This window comes from Neopsephotus bourkii, unplaced genomic scaffold (genome assembly GCF_033783945.1).
Source record: "Neopsephotus bourkii isolate Nb327-2 ecotype Australia unplaced genomic scaffold, CSIRO-AGI_Nbou_v1 NB_1250, whole genome shotgun sequence".
NCBI lineage: Eukaryota > Metazoa > Chordata > Aves > Psittaciformes > Psittacidae > Neopsephotus > Neopsephotus bourkii.
Genome location: NW_026901735.1, coordinates 2,799,320 through 2,812,980, shown reverse-complemented (window position 1 = coordinate 2,812,980; position 13,661 = coordinate 2,799,320). Strand labels below are relative to the sequence as shown.

The 13,661-nt window shown below is 42.0% G+C and overlaps 1 protein-coding gene and 1 long non-coding RNA gene across 4 annotated transcripts in view; one reads left to right on the top strand and one right to left on the bottom strand.

Moving 5' to 3' along the window:
- Nucleotides 1–7,286, bottom strand: part of LOC133218421 (uncharacterized) — a 404,246-nt gene extending 396,960 nt beyond the window's left edge. Inside the window, exon 1 of the long non-coding RNA XR_009727148.1 lies at nt 7,210–7,286. This is a non-coding gene — a long non-coding RNA (uncharacterized LOC133218421). The remainder of the gene's footprint in view (nt 1–7,209) is intronic.
- PLCB1 (phospholipase C beta 1) overlaps nt 1–13,661 on the top strand; it is a 400,808-nt gene that overhangs the window by 156,346 nt on the left and 230,801 nt on the right. The gene's annotated exons all lie outside the window — the stretch shown is intronic.

The following is a 13,661-nucleotide window of genomic DNA, read 5'->3' as shown; positions in this document are numbered from 1 at the left end:
TCTGAGGTGAGAGAGAGGAGAGAGAACCTGTACGAAAGACTGTGTTTGTCCTCTCTTTTTCCTTCCTTCTTACCCTGGCCAGGATTTGTGTCTGACTGGGTTTTCTGCAAGAGGTTATTTAATCTATTTCCAGTGTTCAGCAATTTTATTTGCTGGTGGAAAAAGGCTACATAAAGGCTTTGCTGCTTTGAAGCTTCGAAGTCTTCTGGGCTGATGATCTGACTGTGGTTGGACTGCAAAGGAAATGGAGAGAATGGTCCATAAAGTCTGGATCCTGTCCTCAAATGCAATGATAGCTTACATCAACAGCCCAAATATTAGCTTTGTGGTCAGGCAAGTGGGTTATAACTCGGGTCATTATGGAATCAGTGCAAGTCTAAGTTGTAGCTGTTAATCCCATCTTGGTATTATTTTGATAGGCACCATTAGGATGCAAGCGGAGAGCTTTGAGGCAGATGGAGAGCATTAATGGGTAGCACGCAGTCATTCAGCAAAGTAGCAGCAGCTTCTGAGTGAAAAACGACAACATACAATCCATTTTGTCTGAGTTGTCCAGCATTTGGGAATGTCAGACAGAACAGTCAAGACATGATGTCATATTCCCTGGAGAAGACGTTTGCAAAGTGCACTGCATCTCTCGCATCCAAGTATCTCTTCTGCTCCTCTCCTAAGTGTTTGTGTTGCAGCATCCTGTTAAAGTCAGTTCTTTGGCAACATAGTTCTGAGAACAGGGTAAATTCCAAGTACTGGAACAAAAATGGAGCTTTTTTTTTTGTCTTCCAGAGAATACATATGGTTTTCTCTAATGGATGCTGAACAAATAAACCTTTAAGCATTAGTATACCCATAAATCTACTGGCATGTCTCTTCTTTCAGGTATATGCATTCAGAAATTGGCTAGGCAGGCTTATTAATTCATGGATTCAGCATGTACAAAAGAGAAATGGGTAGTTTTGCAGTATGAGTATACTGTGTATGTGTATACAGGTCAGTTGCCCAATATGTGTGACCCAGACAATTTTCCTCCCTGGTTTTTTATCTAATGAACAGTATAAATGATCATATTCTTAGGACATGTTGGTGGCACGTGATTGAAAATGGATTCTCTAAAGATTAGCACTTATTGAAATACAAGTATAAAAAATATGCAGTTAATGCCATCCTTCTCATCCATTAGTTGGTATCTACATATCTGAACCCTTTGCTTCTTACATTAATGCTCGTCCCCAGGTCAGCACCAATTGCAAACAGTAGTAAATAACTACCTAACAGTTTCCACAGTGTGTGGGGCCCAAGAAATCTAAACCAAATTCAGATGGGAACATCCAGTGTCGATACTATGCTTGCTCTTAGGGCTCTAGTGCCAAGTCAGTTTAAAGCTGTGTTACCTAATGTAAAACTGAGAGTCTCTAGAGCACCTAAAATGACATTTTTCGCACTTGTGAAAGGTTGCATAGACAGAACTAGCTGCAGGTGAGATTGTATAACCAGGCATCTGCACCTTGTCTTGGTGTTGTGTCTAAATATGCCTGTGTGGAGAGAACATGCCATTTAAACACTGTCTATACTGTCTGTGTCTTGTCTGCTGCAGTGTGGAAATGTTCTCAAAATGTAGCTCTGCTGTTGTGATTGAAGGACTCAGCCTACAATTTCCCACTGATGCCCCATCTCCCACTGCAGTGATGAGGAGTCGGGCAAGGATCTACAAGGAAGAATTTGCAGACATCACAGTTGGTAGTCAGGTTCATGCAGAATACAGTTGCAAACCTCAACTTGCTAAGTTGATCCAGCCCAGCTCACTGCAACAGCATGACTTACAAAGTATGTGCTGCACTATAGAGGATTGTTTGGCTTGTTTTCTCTCTATCTTTTGTTGTGGGAATAACTGTCACCTACTTGTCTTCTCTGTGCTGTTGGGTGATTTTGTTGACCACTAACAGCCGTTTCACTTCTGATGAGGAGAATCCCAGCCTGCAGCCACCTCACCAGTCAGAAAAGCTTACTTTTGACCATTGTCCCTGCTCCCCTTGTTTTTACCTTTCCTTGTCACACCTTCACAAAATGGCTCGAAGTTCAGCAGTACCAAGGTATAGCTGCTTCATGGATTGCTACCATAGCATAGGGAATTTTTTGTTGCATAAACTGTTAGCTGGTCTCTTGTATTCTTTGGCATGTGATAAAGCATGTACATGTCTTCAGATCTTTACTTACCTGCCATCTCTTCCATATATCCTATCTCAGACTTTTCCTTCTCATTGTAGTGGGGAGTCTTTTAATTTTAGTCTTTAGTGATTTAATCTCTTAATATGCATCATCTTTGTTTCTAAACCTTTCCATTGACAGTGCTTTGAGTTCCCCCTTTCCTTTTTATTTGCCTTTGAATATGAAAAATATGATCTACGGATAACACAAAAGGGGAACTTATTGGAAGAAACATTGGAACTTTCTCTTAAAACGCCTCCATTTGTGGTTTAGTATTGATATTAAATGGTATCATAAATTGTTTCTTTTCTTGCCCACACAGAGTCTTCAATAAAAGAAAAGGTCACTGAACCTATATGTATTTGTCAGAGAAATACCATGCATTACATTCAGGACCCAGGCAGAGGGGTGATTATTCTTTCAGCAGTTTAAGCCTGTACCTGTTGCCTGCATTTTAAGTGGCTGCTGGAGAACAAGGCACCACAAATTGATTAAATATTAATTGTGACATAGAGAATTTCTGTCTTATATTGTTTAGCTGCATTGATCCATAACCTGCATTTAAACAGTGTGATGTAACTGCTTCAATATGATGAAGGAGGTATACAGGCAGCATGCTGTGTGAAGTTCATCTACAGCTGCGTGGAAGAGTATAATTCTGCCTTTAAGTGCACCTTGGGAAATTGCTCTGTGTTAGTTCTGCAAACAAATGAGAATTTCCATAGGGAAGGATCCATCTTAGTGGACTCCTTGTGGGCAAAGCTCTGATTGCCTTAACAGAAGGATCTTATTTTGATAAAGAGTGTGGGTCAGTGCAAGGCACCCACAATAAGCAATATGTAGACTGTCTTAGCAGATGTCCAGGGCACCCTAAGATGCCTGTTTTGTTTAAGCTATTTCTCTCCTTAGCTAGTTTAATCAGTAAAGAATATTAACCAGGTTTGTACTGTATTTATAAATCTCCACAGTTCTCTTTGATGCTGAACATGCCACAGGGGAAGTCATGTACTAAAGGAGACACCCACTATTAGGTCAGTTTAGGATGATGATAAAACCTTAGGAAGGCATAAAAGATGCAGTATCACAATGGTATAGTTTATAGCCCCATGTAACAAGTGACAGGACAAGAGGAAGCAGTCATCAGCTGTGCCAGGGAAGGTTTAGACTGGAAGTTAGGAGGAATTTCTTCCCCAAAGGGTGGTCAAGCATTGGAACATGCTGCCCAGGGATGCCCAGTCCAGACTCTACCATCCCTGGAAGTGTTCAAAATCCATGTGGATGAGGCCCTTAGTGATATGGTTTAGTAGTAACCTTGGCAGGTTGGACTTGATGGTCTTGAAGGTCTTTCCCAACGTGGTTGATTCTGTTATTTGATGATTCTATATCTTTGCTACCTCAGTAACGTGATGGGGTTGGGTTGCAGTGCTTTCAGGTTGAGTGCAGTTGGGCTTCCTTAGGATATTGTGCCTCACTGTGCTCGTGGGCTGACCCAGAGCGGTGCCACAATCTCCCTCTCCTTCTGTAACAAAAAGTGCTGCAGCCTGCAAGGGGCTTGTGCCAGACACATTTTTCCTTTTATTTAAGGAATTCTACAAGAGCTCAGTTATTGCAGTGAAAGGGCATGAGACACATACAAGGATTTCCTCTGTACTGCATCACAGGCAGGTCACGTTAGGCAGTCTGGATCCATATGGATGGATGACTTACTCCTCCACCTCTATGCAGCAGCCATGCCAGCAGGCTGCAGGTGTGAAACTCTCTATCCACCCATTGCTAAGGCATCGTGCCCAGGCTCTATGAGGGTGTTTTGGATTAGTTTTTAACATGTACTTTTCAGAAGTTGTCAAAGTGCATATTTAAACTACAGCAATCGTTGCTAATCAGGTTACTATAGATTTTAATGCATGTTAATACAGTTTTCCCTGCAAGTGCAATAAAAATTACTCCTAATTTGATTTTACCATCAAAAAAAGCTTTCCTGTGCTTTGGTTTTATTCTGTATGTTTTTAATCACTTCCCATTTCAAAGTGCATAATTTTGTGTTAATATACTACTGGAGAACTCTTTTTGTCCTAAAAAACATTGTCCTGTGTCCTAATTAACATATTGGTTGTGTTAATACAGCAAGTGAAACACTTTGGTATTTCCACCACTGGAGATTTAAGACATTTCCCCAGTTTTAGCACGCTTCATGCTTTGAAAATATTAACCTCAAGCTGTTTTCCCCATGTTATTTTCTGCCCTGAGGCAGTTCACGTGAGGAAGGGAGTCTGCATTTTGTGAATTTTAAAATGCTTTCTGAAGATTTGGATTTGAATTTCTGAGACGTTTTCTAACAAGAACTCTGGAGAGGGTCCTTTTACAAGGGCAGGCAGTGACAGGACAAGGGTGATGGCTTTAAACTGACAGAGGGGAGATTTAGATTAGATATTAGGCAGAAGTTCTTCCCTGTGAGGGTGCTGAGGCACTGGCACAGGGTGCCCAGAGAAGCTGTGGCTGCCCCATCCCTGGCAGTGTTCAAGGCCAGGTTGGACACAGGGGCTTGGAGCAAGCTGCTCCAGTGGAAGGGGTCCCTGCATGTGGCAGGGGGTTGGAATTGGATGAGCTTTGAGGTCCCTTCCAACACAAACCAGTCTGGGATTCTAAGACAAATAACAGTGTATGTGTGTGTGTGTAAATGTTTCATACATGTCAATCTTTCTGATTTCATATTTTTATTTTTCTGATTTCACATCAATAATGACACAGGCAAAGGGCATAATATAGCTATGGGAAAGAAGTGCAGAAAATCAATGCTTACTTGACAGGATCAGCTTTGGATGTGAAGTTCTGGCCCTTCAGCCGTACGAAACCTAGCTCCCTCATTGACTGAGGTACCACCCATTCTGCAGCCATAGCTCCCTTACCTTGATCATCTCACCAAGCCTCTTGTTCCCACTATTCCACTGCTTTACTTCCATCCTTTTTCCACTTGGGTAAGCTACTCTCTTCACTTTCATAGTTGAAGTCTTAAAAGCCTGCCCCATTACCTTGTTTGTCATTTGCATTGTTGGAATCTCACATTTATCCTCTCACTTTCTGCCTTTATAATCAGCTCACTCTCCTAAAACTGGCAACAAAACCCTTAGGTACTTTCCCCCCAAGCTAGTTTATTTGAAGTCTCTTTGCAATTGTCAGCATCTGAAGCCAAGAACCTAGGTCTTTGGAGGGGGGTAATGCCCTCATTTTCCTAGGGCATAGCACTCCCATTTGGTGGTACTGTTATGATGGTGGTTGTCATGCTGGGAGATCATCAGGCACCTTGGACAGGCTATCTGAAGGTGATGAGGAAAGCTGGGTTCTTAGCTATGTGGAGATTATGTTAGCAGTCTTCCATGGGGGTTTAGAGCAGCTGAACATGGCAGCAGGAACACCAAAAAAGCTGCAGAGATGCTGTGGTGGTTCTGTTCTGTTTGCTCCACTTGGGTGTAGTGCAGAGGAGAGCACAACTGAGCTGTTGCAGGTTAAGAGAGGGACAGAGAAGTCTCCAAGGTGACAAGAAAATTGCTGTTCTTCCTTCCTGCATAGGAAGAGTGTGGTTTAGACAGGGTCTGACCTTGTGAGCTGTTCACAGTGGCTGTATAAGCAAGGGGTACAGCAGTCAGGACTTTGAGACTAGAGCCCAATTATCATGTGTATGTGTAATATTTAGCCAAAGTATCCTATATTTCTCACAACATCATATTTTCCATTGGAAAGGGAGCTAGTGTTCATCAGCAGTTTTATCCTGCTTTGTGCTTATTAACCTTTTCCCTCTATTACTCTACTGTTCATCACTGAAACATTCTTGCAGTCATCAGTAACTGGCTGTTCATGGCTCCTCACTCTAGTGGTCATTATTTTTTAATAGTATTAATATAAAGTTAATGTTTTATTGATTCATCAGCAGCTGGTTAAAAGTGATTCACTTCCACTATTTAAACAGCATTTCCCAAACTTGCTGTGTTTGAATACAGTGTTGAATAGCTGCAAGCAAATTCTTTGCATGTATTTCTCTGTGTTTAAAAACTGCTCAGTCACAGCAGCCTGCTCCTCTAAAAGAGCTATTTCATTTCCATTACCTAATTACAAAGAGCCGTAAATAGTCAAAGTGCTCCACAGACATATATGGGGATTGGACTGTGAGCCAAGGCAAGGATGCTCCAAATTAGACATGGCCCAGCAAGAAACGGCTACAAATAGACTGGGTTCTTCTTTGTGTGTATTATATAGCACTCACTGCAAAGGTGTGCGAGTATTTCATATACCTTTGGTTTGGTTTTTAGAAGCAGATTTCATCAGAGGCCGTGGCAGGAGGTGATGAGATCTAGGGGGAGCAGGAGAACATGCCCCTTCCCACCCCCTGTGCTGTGTCTCTCTCTTTTGCAAGATGCTTGTTCTCCACTGTATCCCCTCGGCCCCACTGTCACCTTAAGCATTGGTGGGCTCTCTGGGGAGTGGAAGTGTGAACAATGGGGTGCCAGCTGAGCTCCAGGGACAAGGGATAGGTATTTACACAGAGGGTTATTGCAGATTCAATAGTCAGGGCACACAGGACTTGCCTTTTTAATAGCTTGATGTTGTATTTTGTGTAAATAAAGCTCTGTCCAGCTGGTCAGTCAGCTTCGTTCAGTTCTTCTTGTAGATGGCCTCCAGTTCTCAACTGTCTTGGCTGATCTTGACACATGGAGCTGATGGTTGTTTTGTCATCATGTAGGGCAAATATTTTTTTGTTGACCATTAAGAAACCCTCAGGGTTTTTTTGAATCACAGAATGGTTTGGGTTGGAAAGGACCTTAATATCATCCAGTTCCAACCCCCCCTGCCATGGGCAGGGACACCTCACACTAAACCATGTCACCCAAGGCTCTGTCCAACCTGGTCTTGAACATTGCCAGGGATGGAGCATTCACAACCTCCCTGGACAGCCCATTCCAGTGCCTTACCACCCTCACAGTAAAGAACTTCCTCCTTATATCCAGTGTAAACTTCCCCTGTTTAAGTTTAAACCTGTTACCCCTTGTCCTGTCACTACAGTCCCTAATGAAGAGTCCCTCTCAAGCATTCTTCTAAATGGCTCTTTCAAATGGCTTGTTGGCTGCCTAGTTGTAATCTGTGACAGTTAATACTCCATTTAATAACTAAAATCCCACTTTCTGGGTTACGATTCTCACAGGTCAGTGATGATACTGAAGGCATTACTAAAGCTTTGTTGTAATCTCAGCTGGTACAGATGAAACACAGCTTCTGATTTAAAATAAATGAACAGGTGTCTTGTTCTCCCCTTTTCTTATCACCTCTCCTTTGTTTCAATTAAACCGGTTGTTGTCATCCCATGGGAATAAATGATTTGTAGTGTGTCATATAAAGACAGAAGCTTTTTGTGACGAACCTGTTGGTTTTTGTTTTAACCCCCATCTGCCATTCTCTTTGTTCTCTTTGAAACAAAACAAAACAAATAAAGAAAAGAAGAAAACTTAGGAGCAAAGTTTGACAGGAAGATCCTCGTCTGGCTCCTGTCTTCCCCACTGTGGGGGTCTCTTTCCATATCTCCTCCACAGAAGCAAATCTTTAATTCACACGAAGCAAACAGCTTTGGGTTAAAAAAATGAATTAGGCTCTATGGTTTTTGGAGTTTTCCCTGTACTTTATATTTCGTTACCTGTCACTGTTCTTCCATAAATCTGGAGTTCCATTTCATGTTTTCTTTTTGTAGTAGTGAAATAGTGAAATTTGTGTTTTGAATGTGATATGGAGGGGAAGCCAGATGGGTTTGGCTGGGATCTTCCTAGCTCTGCATGCTTCAGAAATTACAGTTTGCAGGGTCAGGGTGCACCAAGGGATGGGGAAAAGCTGGGACCCTGGGGGCACTGGGTACCTTCATGGGGCTTGGCCAGGGTCAGGCTGGGTTGTCAGCTCCTAACTGGGCTGGAGACCGGCATCCACAGCATCACTGGGGCAGGGATCGATGTTCCCAGGCTGGGCACAAATGGGCCTGTGGTCCATAGGGAAAGAATACTGAGGTATTCAGTTAAATACCCAGCTTCACTTCAGCTCTACTGAAAAGCTCATCAAATAAATGAAATAAAAAGTCTTGGCAGAACAGGATAGACATTTTATTGAATATGGGCCTGAGAGATTAATTCAGTCTTCCCAGGAGCTAAGAGCATGAGAATATCAGCAAATAAAACTGTGGTTTGGGATCCAAATTGGATAATGAAGTTGCTCCCATATTGGCTTGTCTTAATTGAACCAAATAGTTCACCTAGTTTGCTTCCCATAATACAGAATATGTAGTCTGCTTTCCATTCTGTTCTATTGTTCGAGCCTCTTCATTTTCCTTTGTTCTTGAGGTGGTTATAGGAGAAAAGGCTCTCATCAGTGGTTTTATTCCAGATGCCGAGTTACTGGTCAGAAGTCTTTGCAGTCAGTGGGAGGTCCAGCTTTCAGTGCTGCAACCTCAGCCTAATCAGGGAGAGCCCGTTAACATGCAATCGCTGTGTTTCAGTGCAGGGTAATGAGCATATCTTTGTCACTGACTACTGGGTATGAAACAACAAGTATTGCACAGAAACATCTATGATGAACTAATCCTTCCTTCAGCTGGTTTTCATCTGTTTTCCTTCTAACAATTTTTTCCCCCAACCTCCTAAGCAAAATATATTGAGAAGCACTTTAACACTTCTTCCCCTCCCACAGTGCCCACTTCTGCTGTAGCACTCTGAAAACAAGTCATTCCTGGAGGTCTTTTTTTGACTGCAAAGCAAAAAGGAAAATCTGCCCACTTTAAAATAGATACAACACTTCTGCTGTACCATCCATAGGCTAGGCTAATGGCAAGCAAGAAATGGAACCTGTTCAGCCCAACTTGCTCATCTACACGATCATCCCTTCTCACTGTTCCCTGGAGAAGATTCCTGTATAGATCTGCCCCTTACATACTACCTTGCTAAAGGCAGGAAGATTACTAGGAGGAGACTGTGAATTAAGAGCAGCATTGTCTTTGTGTGCAGCTTAGAAGGACACAGGTAAATATGAAGTGCTTCAAACAGATTTCCCTACTTTTCTGTTAGCCCATATGGAATAGCTTAGAAATAGCAGCATAAGCTGCAAATTAAAGACATTTAAAAGGATGCTAGTTTAGAAATGGTAGTGTATACTATGTGTAAGACTGAATTAGCCTTACTTTTTAGACCGGTATTTGTGGATTATGTTTTAATGGCTCAATCCTACAAGCTACCGAGCAAATCTGGTTTTATCCACTTATGGGCAGGCTTTGCTTTATAGCATGTGCATGGGCTCCAGGAGAATAGGGCTGTTTGCACACTCACATATAAGCTTCTATGGAGGTGGGGTTTTGAGCTACTTATGGCCTGAACATTGAGCTGTGGAGCTGAAATGATTTAGTTATTTACCTCTTGCACGGCTCCCTTTCTCCTGCCCAAAGGGAAGCTGAGCCTCCTCACTGGGTATAGGGACATCTAATGTGATGTTGAGGTTAAAGTTAAGCAGTGAGGCTTGAGTAGCATTTTTTTTCTAGTACTTCCTAGAATATTTCTATTAGTTATGTGCACAGAAGTCCCAGGATCAAGTGGATAAGAGCTGGAGCTCTCACAAGTGCCTTTATGTGCATGTATTTTACAGGGCCTGCTTTATTTTCTTGGGATGTCTTATGGTTCTGGAGGCATCACTTAAGTCTCTCTGCTGCCTGGAGCTTAGTGGCTGTGGATGGGTACTGTCCTTGCCTGGACATTGAGGTTTGTTGTGCTCTCTGTCTAGTCTGTCCCTCCCACTGCTTTGGGCTCACAGGCAGCCAGTCATTTCACACCTACATGGGGTACCACATTGAGACCAGACTCAGAACCTGTTTTCTGTGGGGTCTTGATGCCATTTTGTAATGTCTGAGCTTACAGTATCAACTGAATGATTTGATTCATTTACTTGAAGCTCAAGAAAGGTCAGGAGTTAACCCTTCCTTTGTGGAGGCCGTGGTCCTGCGTACATGTTCAGGTATGTTTTCTGTCATCTTTGCAAGTTCGTGACACTTTTATGAACAATAAAATACTGAGCCCCCACCATGATGAGGTTTCTGGGAAGGGAAAGGTGCAGGAGCAAGACTGCAAGACACAGGAGGAAGCCAAGTGTGGGCAGTGAAGCTGTTTCAGGTGCTAATCCTCAAGCTCTTGTACCTCTGGAGCTGTTGAATACCTTTGCTTTGGCAGGAGGCTCAGTAGAAGCAATTATTGGAGAATAAAATATCATCAGCTTAAGAGAGGGTGGGCTGGTTGGACTCAATGCCCCCATTTGTAGCTGGCAATTGGTAAACACATCGTATTACAGAAATAAATAGAAAAAAGAGCTAAATCTGAAATGAAACACTGCCTTTTTTTCCTTGCACCAAGCCCCTCCTATGGTACTCATCATCCTGCCAGGGTGGCATTCAGCACAACTCCCTTCCAGGCAAGCCCTGGGCCAGCACAGCCTCCCCCAGCAAGCGTGATCCCCTGGGGCTGCATGATACATTCCTCCCCTGCAAAACCTGGGGCTCTATTTTGGCACAAGAATGTGAAAGTGGCAACCCAGGGGGAAGAAGGATTCCAATTCAAACTTCCCACACGGGGATACAGAGACTTACCACTGAGTCACCAACGCTGCTTAAGAACATCATTATAATATTTGCAGAAAACAACATTCTTACCTGATAAAAGCTGAAAATTGTTCAGGTCAGATAAAATTCAGTTCCTCGTTTAAAGTGCCCATTTTCAGTCTTCTTTTTTTCTCACTGAATTGAAGAGACAAATTGTGTCGCCAGTAAAAAGGGTTTCAGCCAGAAGATAGAACTCAGATGGAAGATCCTTTTTTGGGTCAGGTTATATTCTAGCTTCAGATGCTTGTGCAGAATGGGAGCAAAAGGGTCTGTTTAACCAGAGAATGCTTAGTGCACATGGTCTTTTGAGGAGGAAATATACTACAGACAGTGTTTTACTTGCATCTAAGATAGAGAAGTGGCAGCGTATATTCTACCTCATCCTAGTATCACTGAATGAACTTCATATGAATCCAAAGGAAACATCCATATGCTTAATATCATTGTCCCAGAAGTTCTTACTCAGGGTTTGATTTATTTAATACAGTGGGTTTGTGTTTTGCTGTAAAAGACAAAGGACAAAAATTGAGCATCATGAAGCAATCAAATGTTTTTCAGTAGTTTTATTGTGCTATAATATCTGGGGTGGTGATGATTGATAATAGTAGATCTGTACTTACAAATACTCCGTGGGTGTTTTGGGAATGAACCAATAGACCAGCTCACTCTGTGCCATCTAACAGGGGACATTCACGAGGTAAAAAAAGCAAGACAATTCAGTTTCATTCATGCATTCAATGTGTACATGACTAAGGGTCATCAGATACAGATATAGAATCACAGAATGGTTTGGGTTGGAAAAGACCTTAAAGCTTATCCAGTTCCATCCCCCTGCGCCAGGCAGGGACATCTTCCACTGGACCAGGTTGCTCCAAGCCCCATCAATGTCTAATCTGAACCTGGGACATTCTGTCATTAGTGCTTGAGGACTGACTGTTGATTAACTACTAATTATTGTGTTGAGCAGCATGTGGGCCTCTTGATGCAACCAGAACTGTTGAACTTGAGGATGAAACACAGTTGAACACGGGCATCACTTCCAATAAATGCGGTGTGTGTGGCATTTGGTGCTGCTGCGGTGCGTTAGGACTGTCTATACAGAAAATGGTCAAATATGTTGCTGAAATACAATCAAAATTAGGATAATAAGTACTTCTGCAGTAATTAAAGGCTATACATAAATGTTCACAGGACTGATACTTTATCTTTTTCCTAATTCATGAATATGCCTATTTATTTTTCAGGCACATACCTCTGAGTGTTACAATACACAACACAGGAATTACGCCCTGGTGCAGACAATTTTGATGCAGCTTTATATCTTTGCGTTGTTGGCATAAATCTGGGTCACCATGCAAAGAAAAGCAAGCAAGAAAAGAGAAGGCGGGGGGAGATAATGTCAAGGAATATTTTTAGTGAACCTAGTAAGTATCAGTGGTTTAGGGTTTGTCTTTTGGTTTGGGTTGGGGTTTATTTCAATGATAGTTGCTATTAGTGTCAGCTTTGATTGCTAGAAAAGTCTTCACATGTTCATGGAATTGTAGAATCATTTGGGTTGGAAAAGACCTTTAAGATCGTTGAATCCAACTGTTCCCCAGCACTGCCAAGTCCACCACTAAAACATGTCGCTAAGGGCCTTGTCTACATGTCTTTTAAGTACCTCTAGGGATAGTGACTCCACCGCATCCCTGGGCAGCCTGTTCCAGTGCTTGACAACGTTTTCTCCTGTTAATTGCCCAGTGAAGTTAATTTTGACTTACACAACTGCCCTTTATACCTGAGGACAAAGACATCCAGAATTTGCATTCCACTTAGGACCGGATTCATTGAATCAGACTTAGATCTAATTGCACTATGAATTGCAAAATACAGTCCTGTCTGCCAGATGCTTTCATATTGTGGCCTCTTTGTAATAACGTGTTAATGGTATGGCACATTGAATTCATCTTGGTAATTATATTTCTGCAAGTCCACAGAATCTTGCTGACTTTTTAGGTGACACAAAGAGAGCTAATACTGAATAAATTTAAGCTGTGTAATAATAATTACACTGTTCTTGCCTGCCTGTGATGTTTGTACTTTTGAAAAATGGAAGATTTGTAGTATTTTATTCCTGTCTTTTACCCCATCATTTCATAGCATCTTTCATTGCAATTATATAAGTCCCTCCAGATCCCTTACAATGATCCCCAACCTTCCCAGGTAGTGTGTTTTCTGAATGATTTATAGAAATTGAACAAGATTGCATTATTAAAGCTGGGCTTCAAATACCTGAATTCATTTAAAACAACAGATTAGATCCATGTATCTATGGATGTCTTGATTACAGGAATCATTCCCAGTCTGACAGAAGCAAGTGCAGATGCAGGTGTGAAAGCAGCTTCTGTGTCTGAGTTAGATTTCAGCTGTTATTCCGAAGCGTAGAGCCAGGTTTTTCCTGTTCCATATTTTGATAGCTGACCTACAGAGGACACCTCTGTGGATTGTCAGGCTTTGCGTATGGAGATGAGTGGTTTAAAGAGTAATGCCAAAGATTGTCAGAAGAACTGAGGATTTCATATGCTGAGTTCCACTGAAATTATAATGGAAGTTGACTGCCCAAGTCATTGATGCCTAATTCTTTCTCATCTGTGTATTTTGTTACCAAACAGAAAAGTTAAGATGTTGTGTAGGTCACTAACGACACTTGGAAACTAGGAACTGTTAGGTTCATGTTGCTTGTTTAGCCACGATGCTAACATGTTCCCAGAAAGTAAAAGAGGGATTATTTTTAACACTTCATCATTTAACTGAA